At 33.4% G+C, this 8,851-nt stretch overlaps 1 long non-coding RNA gene across 2 annotated transcripts in view; it reads left to right on the forward strand.

Annotated features, from left to right (window-relative positions):
• LOC129431177 (uncharacterized) overlaps positions 1–7,080 on the forward strand; it is a 28,420-nt gene extending 21,340 nt beyond the window's left edge. For both annotated transcript variants that reach the window (XR_008639753.2, XR_008639754.2), the window contains exon 5: positions 4,643–7,080. This is a non-coding gene — a long non-coding RNA (uncharacterized lncRNA). The remainder of the gene's footprint in view (positions 1–4,642) is intronic.
• The last annotated feature ends 1,771 nt before the right edge of the window (positions 7,081–8,851 follow it).

The following is an 8,851-nucleotide window of genomic DNA, read 5'->3' on the forward strand; positions in this document are numbered from 1 at the left end:
TTTTTTTGAACATGTGAGATCATTGCGTTTTAAGTACTGATTGCTTTACTTTAATGATAGAGAATTAAACATGATTATAATTAATCATTAATAACATTATTATATGTTGCTTTGATTTATTATTTGAATTATTTTCATTCATAATGGAAGATAATAAACATGTATTATTATGTAAAAATGTGGGTGCTTTAGTAGCTTTATGTTGAGTTGTGGGTAAACTTCTGTTAATGTATGTGCAATATGTCTACTTCAGGGACTATGAGCCTAAATCCACTCACTCTCCATCTCTAGACACATACACACTGCCCCATTACAATAACAATGGCAGACCACACTTAAGGGCGGAGCTTAGAGTGTGATTTCCAGGCCACTGAGCGAGAGTCTTTGTGCGTACGTGTGTGTGTGTGTGTGTGTGTGTGTGTGTGTGTGTGTGTGTGTGTGTGTGTGTGTGTGTGTGTGTGTGTGTGGTGAAGCACTTCTTGGCACAGCTGTCACCCTGGAGGGCGATATCAGGCAAAAGCAGCTAGTCTGCTTTTTTGAGGATCTTGGGAGAAAAAAAGGGGGAGGGGACAGAGAGATGAAACAACTAAAGTTTAGATGTGAAAAAACGAAAATATTAATTACTCACTACTAATAGTACACAGTTCTCTGTGTACATTTACATTTTTTTTTAGATTTTCCTCATGGTATCGCTTAAAGTAGCTGACCTATATATAAAAAAAAAGGTTCAGGATTTTCTGCTAACAATGCCTGAAAATCTGATTAATGTCTAAATATTTAAATCAACATTTTAATGCCATTTAAAATAATAAGTTAGACTATAAAGACATTATTGTGCAAATTACTTATTATTTTGCATACAAAAAAACCTTACATGGTTGTATGTTGATACAAATAAATTTTTGGAAAGTTTTGGAAAACTACTCACTACAGTCATGTAATGGAAAGTGGCCTATATTCTTTGTCATAATAGATGGGTGATTTTTGCGAAATTAGACTCATGAGGTGTCATGAAACTTTTTGATAAAAAAGTAAATGTAAAGTAAGAGTATCAAAATAAGAAGCATTCGATTACAAACATCTCTTTATGTACTATTTTGCACTTGATTGCAAATGACATCATAGAAACCTATTTTGTTGTTTTTCCACATTTAAGGGGAACATTTTCATTACCGCAACGTGTCCATGACTGGATTTGGGTTCTTTGACATGGAAATATTTATAATTAAAAAATCTAAAAAAAAAAAAAAAAAAGCTTCAGTGCATGTTAGACTATAAACATTTACAGTAAAGAAACATGTGGTATTTGGTGATCATTGGTAAATGTAGAGACAATAATAAGAAATATAAATGTGTCCAAGACCAATTTTCTCGTCCTCCGCAACAATTTTCAATCATTGTTTAAGCCCTCAATGCACATTTTCAAATAAAAAATTTGTTGGAAGGGACATAATTTACTGTGACACTCAAATGGCTATCAGATAAGCAGTTCTTATTTTTTCTCTCCAGATAAAAGTTGAAATTTTGTTTGTCATATACCTAGACAACTTTTTAGTTCTCATTACCGAAACACGAGTTTGTAAATTCATATATTTAATGTAATATCATGTTGCGGTAATGATAATTTTTGATAATGATAATCTAAAAAATGTAAATAATTCTATAGGAAATATTTTTTAAATCCTTTAAAAAATAATGTTTATAGTAAGTTCAGACCGTAATCTTATATGTGCAAAAAAAATTGGCTTCAAGGGCTTTTTAAAAATTCTGATGCTGGACACCTTCTAAATCTGGATTTCGTGAGAATCACCCAGCTATGAAGCTAAGCTCAGAGAAAATCAGCTTCGCAGCTGTCCTGAAGTATAGTTTTTGTGTCAATGAAAGAATAAGACAAAAGTAGCTGAACAGGACACAAGCGCTTGTCACACTATCCATCCTGTGCTCTCTCTCTCTCTCCTAATACAATCTCATCCCAAATCTCTGCTCCACTTGTCCCCACAATTTCCCTTACTACTAATTCACATACTACATTGACCATCTTGACCCATAGATGATAAATTCCCTCATGTGACTACAGAGGTCCTGTAGCATTGCTCTACAAGTCTTGGCTTTTAGTCTGTCCATTATGCAATTCTGTGTCATCAAGCTCTTAAATTCAATGATCTGAGTGGTGCTAATACACTTTCAATGCTCAATTAGTGATTTGATACAAATGGCCCCCACCATTTCTCACAAAATAGCCTTTGTATTTAAGATGGCACCTGTGCCCGGTGTTCGAAACAGTTGCCATGGTACTAAGAAATATGTCTGAAAATTACAGGCTAGAAAGCCTCATTGCTAGGGCTGCAGCCCTCCCTCCTTTTCAGGCCTAAAATGGAGCTGACTAGACATCTGTATGCAAATGACCCAAATAGTATAGAAGGTACATACATTGGAGGGGGTGAGACTGCTTTCCCCAGCACTACAAAGGCTAAATTGGTGGATATTGTGAGCATGCACAGCTGACTGGCTGGAAATTCCTATTCAAATATCCATACTCAGTCACCATCTGCAACTTTTTAGATAATAGCGGTTCAAAGTAATCACTGGGGAGGCCATTCACAAAAGGCTAAGCAATTATATATTTAAATTCATTTATCAGATGTAAAACATTAAGGGTATTAACATCTCCTTCCCTTTATGTTTTGCTAGTGTTTATAAGGGTCTACTCAAAAGTATACAATGTGTGGTTTCTCCAGCAGCAACTTTGTATGTTGATTTAAAAATTAAATTAAATGAATTACATAAATTCTGTCATCCAAACAAAAAAATTTTAACACAATTTTTTATTGGGTTTAACATATAAAGCCATATGTGTACTTGAAGGAGGTATAAAAAAGTTTATTGTGAATCAACTAATCTTAACAGTTACATGATTTAATTTGTATTACTGAAATTAACATGAGCTGAAATTTAATAAATGCTTTAAGTATTGCTCATTGTTTGTTCATGTTAGCAAATGCTTTAATTAATATTAATAAATACAACCTTATTGTAAAGTGTTACCATTTATTACATAAAAAATGCAGCACAAAGTTAAAACAACTTGGTTTTGCAAGTCAATTCAACCTACTAAGTTTTGGCTTAAAAAAGTTGACATAACTAATACATTTTAGTTAAAGTAACATAAAAATATATGTTGATTTGACAAAAATGCTGTGAATGTTTAACAATGCACAACATTTATTTTTTGAAATAGTGGATTTGTTTATGTTTCATAAGGTCATTTCCTGAAACTTAAATTTTCATCACATCATAACATAATATGTTAAATTGTAGCTTTTATTGTGATAACTTCCACTTCCCACATATAGTGTGACAACTTGCTAATGGCTTTTAATGAAACCACACTGAAAAAATAAAGGCTAGATTTACTTAAAAATATTTTAAATAATTAATATTATTAAATTATATAATAATTAATATTTAAATAAATACAAATATACAATATATGCAATTGTTTAAAATTGCTTTAAAAAGTGGATGCAAAAAATGCATCCACTTTTTAAAGCAAAAAAATATATATTTTTAAGTAAATCCAGTGTATTATTTTTTTTACAGTGTATATACTTTTCCAAAATAAATATATTTTTTGTATGTACCTATACAAAAATGGACCTAATAAAAATTATTTTACAAGTATTCACTGGAGTAAAAAGTGTGACACTTGTGCCTGGTCTCACCTACCTTTTGCAGACATGTATTTGCTAGTTTGTTGCTTTTGAGTTTTTGTTTAAATGCATTCATGGCTTTGTTACTCAAAGTTTGCTATCTATTATAATTTAACTGAATCAAATCATTGATACGAAAAAGTCCAAATACTTTTTAAATGTAGCAGGTGTACAGATTTCTTTTATACTCAACAAAGTGTTGCTAAGAGCTTCTGATCGGTCCAATCAACAAATGAGAAAAGTAAGTGCTTCCAGGACTCCTTACAGAAGTATGCCGACAATCAAAGTCACCATGGGACAACCACACCGGTCAATGGTTGACCTTTGACCCTCAGAGGTGTTTGATACACACGGGTCGCGACCTCAGTTGATCTCTTTATTTCAAAGAGCAGGTGCTGTAGGAGAGATGACCCCAGAGAATGCCAGGGCAGGGTCAGTGCGGTCAGTACTTATTTACTAGTTGTGATATGGCACACGTGCCACTTTCCCAAGAGATTCAAATATCAAGTCAGCACCGTTGACAGTTCAGCTTATGTATGATCACGTGCATATGCTTTTGCGTGATGGCTAAACACACAGCACTGCATTTTCTCTGTATATTGCATTAGTGGTACAAAAGTCATAGGTTTGATTACAAGGGAATTTATATGCTAAAAAATGTATACTGCAAATTCGTAAATGTAAAAATATGATCAAAAACATTCCCGTAGCTGTGTAGGGCGGTAAAGTTCACCTATGCACCTAAAGAGTACATATTAGATGCCAAATGTATACATGTCTATGTAGGACATTTTTAAAGTATACTGCTCCAGTGACAGCTTGGGACCATTCGCTGACCGTTTTATTTTTTTGTGAGTGTATGATCAAACATCTGTTCATGTGCAGTATTTGGCACAAATGTCTTGGATAAATTGCTTTATTCTTTTTAACAGAGCTGGAAATCTGGACACACGCAGACATATACACACATTTAAGCACCCTGAACTGAAGCGATAAGAGGGTCTGATGTCCAATATCTGGTTTCGTCACTGTGGGCAGAGAATGAAAGGTGCAGATTTGCAGAGGAGACCACCCGAAGTAAACTCATTAAGGGTCCAATAAAAACCTTCTGTCGGGACGGCAGGACTCCTACAGATACTCCAGTGACAATACAAACAACAGCAAGAGCAGAGAGAGAGAAGAAATCCACAGACAAAAGAGTCCTCTAATTAGCAGAGCACTTCTAAGTGACATATGCTCCTGGAATCGGGGGTGAAGAATGACGGAAGTGAAGGAGAAGAGAGTGAAGAGGAACTGCCCAGGGCGTTTAGACAGCAGGACCAGTGAATGACTCCTGTGCCATAAAGACCACAAAAGCCTATCAACTGCACTGCTGCGCTGAGATAAGCAAAGCAAAGCATCAGTCTGTGGTTATTCTCATAACAATGGATGGTGAAATAACAGTTATAAGTAACTCGGTAGGGAAGTACAGTGATAATGAGGTATTTGTTTTAAGGTTTTTTGCAGATGCTAGGACACGTTTCTCAGTGCTTGGGTCGCTTTTGCAAAACTCTTCACACAGTTCTCCTAACAAACTTTTAGCTTGGCAAAGCAGTTCATTTCACATTCAAAATGCACTACAACTACCAAAACACTTTATTCAGGTCTCAAATCAACTCATTCTTCCAGAACACTAGCAAAGGTTGACAGCCGACAAACACACTTTGTCACCCACAAAAGAACGACCTAAAAAACACTAACAACATGTAGCATTATACAAGGTTTATAATTCACTGCAATATATGTTACTGGAATGAATCAGACATGATGCAGAATTCTTCAATATTTTAAGTAGTTATTTTTATTTTTTTGCACTGAATAATTCCAAAATACAAGAATTTGTATACACACAGATACAATAGTAATGCTAATCTACTCTGTCTTCTCCATTTGGCCAATTGTTTTATAGCATTTATTTTTAAGATTTAAAATATATTTCATTAAAATATTACTGTAGAAATGTAGCAAACTGCTGTCTTATTTAGTTTTGTATTATGTTATTGTTTTGAACATAAGTTTAACAGTTTTGAAAACAGTATGTAAGCATGTGCAAATTGGCTTGTGTGTAAAGAGTTTTGGCAGTTGTTGTGTCTGAGTGAGAAAAGAATTCATGAAATTTGAGAGATGTAGTCATTGAATGCATTTTGTGCCAATGATAATTGATCCTCAATTTAGCCCACATAGACTTCTGTTGTGCTCACTGTGTGAGGAGTTTTGCAAAAGTGACCTAAGTATTGAGAAATGTGTCCTAGCGTCTGGAAAAAACTGTATACTGACATTCCACTCAGATTAAATACCTAAAAATTAAATATTAAATAACACTGCATCTTTATGTATCATCTGTGCTTTCTTTGCTCACTATATCCTTGATTCTTTTAAGACTAAATACATTTATGCATTTGGCAGATGCTTTTATCCAAAGTGACTTGCAATGCATTACAAACTGTACTTTTTAATCAGTATGTGTGTTCTCTGGGTTCGAACCTATGACATTTTGCACTGCTAATGCAATGCTTCACCGTGAGCAATACAGGAACAGCATCAGAAGATGTCTTTTACAGACCCTAATCTTTGATATGTCAATGACATTTCATCACATATCCATTGACAGAATGCAGAGTCAGACATGAATCGTGTTAAGTGTTTCTGTAGCTCAACTGGTAGAGCATTAGGTTAGCAACTCAAAACTGAGGGTTTAATTCCCATGCATGCTTATATAAAGGTATACAATGAATGCAGTGTAAGCGTATGCCAAGTGTGTAAATTTACTGTTATATAATGACAGCTATGCTTCTTAATTGTGATGTCATACGTATTACATTGAATGTTTGTGTTTGCATAAATGATACATGCGTTACACACATCTCCCTGTTGTACTTACATCGTATTTTATCAGTGTTTTTCTTTGGAAGACATACATTTCAAAGCATAGTATTTTTACTCCACTACATTTCATCATTTCAAGGTTTTGGTTAATATTTAAGTACATTAAACATCTAGTATTTTTTTACTCAATAAAGTAAAAGTACACAATTTTTATGTAATTATGTATTAAATCAATTTTAATATGCAATATAAAAGGAATAAACAGTATGATTCTATGCTTTAGAATGTAGTGAACATTTTTTTAGTAAAGTAAGGTAATTTTTTCCCAAGACAAACACTTTGATGAAGCACAGATGCTTGGAAAATTTACTCAAAGTACTCAAGTATAGTGTCTGCCTCTGCTAAGTATACTGCTAGCAAGTAAATTAATTGCCAAATTAAATAGTGCAATGCAAATATCATATACAGTACTGTGCAAAAGTCTTAGGCCACCACCACCAGACTTATTATTATTATTATTAGTTATTTTAGAAGTTTTAATGTCCATCCATATTTATTTTTCAATCTATTTTATTAAGATCCAAGCAGAAAATACAGGAAATATGTACAAAAAAAAAAAAAATTTTCAGGACTAAATGTCTTCTTAAGGCATCATCTGTGTTTAGTGTGACCTCTCTTGGCACTTAAGCGTTTTTGAGCAGAATGAAGTAAAAAGACTTTTTTTTTATTAGAAATTAGGATTTAATTTTATTTAGGCCTAAGAGATCCTGCAGTTTTCCGGCTATTGCTCAAGTGGAAGGGGAGTTACCCTAAAAACTTGACACATCAGTTTACATTTTTATACAGTTTTTAATACTATATACACATTTCCTGTATTTTCTGGATGTATTATTTTAAAGAGACTGAAAAACAATTATATGATCACTATAACATTGCAAAAAAACAACAAACCTAATTCTGGCATGGCCTAAGATTTTTGCACAGTACTGTGTATTTTATATATAGATTTGTAACTACTAAGTCTTCAATTACAGATATTTATTTGTTTTTAATTGCAGTATTTGCATTGGTAAATTAATTATATTTGAATTTGTGGATGTGTATATAGTTTTGTGTACCTTAACATATATTTATGGGTGAATGGTTCGTGAAAATGCTATTGATTTGCACACCCACTGTACTATGATGGATGTTTGCTGGGATCAGCAGGTCATGTGTATCTCTTACAGCTCAATAAAGCTGTGAGCTCAGTTCCCATTCTCATGTCTGAGGTTAACGACTGCTTATTTTAATCAGAGCAATGCTTCAATAAATCTCAGCTGCAACTCATTTCCTACTGTTGTACATTATAGGTACACTTGGCAGTTTTTTTATAGAGTAGATAAAAATTTTATTTGGTAGAGCAAAAAGTCATTCTAGTCATTCATCCTATCTTACTATTTATATCATTCACATTATAGAATCAGAGGTACTTACTCTTAGAAATGTTTTATAGGACATATGTAATGATTGATTGACAACATGACGATCATTATTGACAATATGAGCAGAAGAGCTGTGGAACAGTGGAGCTGAATATGGCTCTCTAGCGCCACCTTTTGATGTGTTGATTTGGTACTTTATCACTGATGTGCCCCCTGCTGGAGAGATAAGGATCTTTAGGAAATGTCAAAGTGCTTGCAATTTGGCGTTTTCTATTAAATTTTCCATCACAATTTGTGCAATCTCCAGTCTTTAGCTTTTTATCCCTCTCATCTACTAAATCCTTCTGATACAGACAATGATACATTATAAATATTGCTTGAGCATCGACTCTGTCACTTTGATTTTCATTTCTATCAAATTCCTTTTTATCTTATACATGGTCTGAAATTGCAAAGTCTTGGTTGTGTTCAGCAGTATTTGTCTAGTGTTTGTCATTGTTTATATTTTGTTTAGAGCTGTATCTGCTTCGTTATTTGTCCTTCCCATACTGCAAAAAAAAATTATTTGGCCAAAAATGTGTTTTAAAAATATGCTAAATACATTTTGTAGGAAGTAAAGCTTAATTGTTTTTTTTTTAATGGTTAATGGTAAATGGACTGCATTTATATAGCGTTTTCATAGCCTAATGGCCATCCAAAGCGCTTTACAATTTTGCCTTACATTCACCCATTCACTCACACATTCATACACCGACATTTTTTATTTGAAAATATATTTAGTTTCAACCTTCATATATTAACATATATTTTAAAATGTATTTCAGGTGGCAACAAATAGGCCTACATTTCAAA

Source organism: Misgurnus anguillicaudatus, chromosome 13, assembly GCF_027580225.2.
Source record: "Misgurnus anguillicaudatus chromosome 13, ASM2758022v2, whole genome shotgun sequence".
Taxonomy (NCBI): Eukaryota; Metazoa; Chordata; class Actinopteri; order Cypriniformes; family Cobitidae; genus Misgurnus; species Misgurnus anguillicaudatus.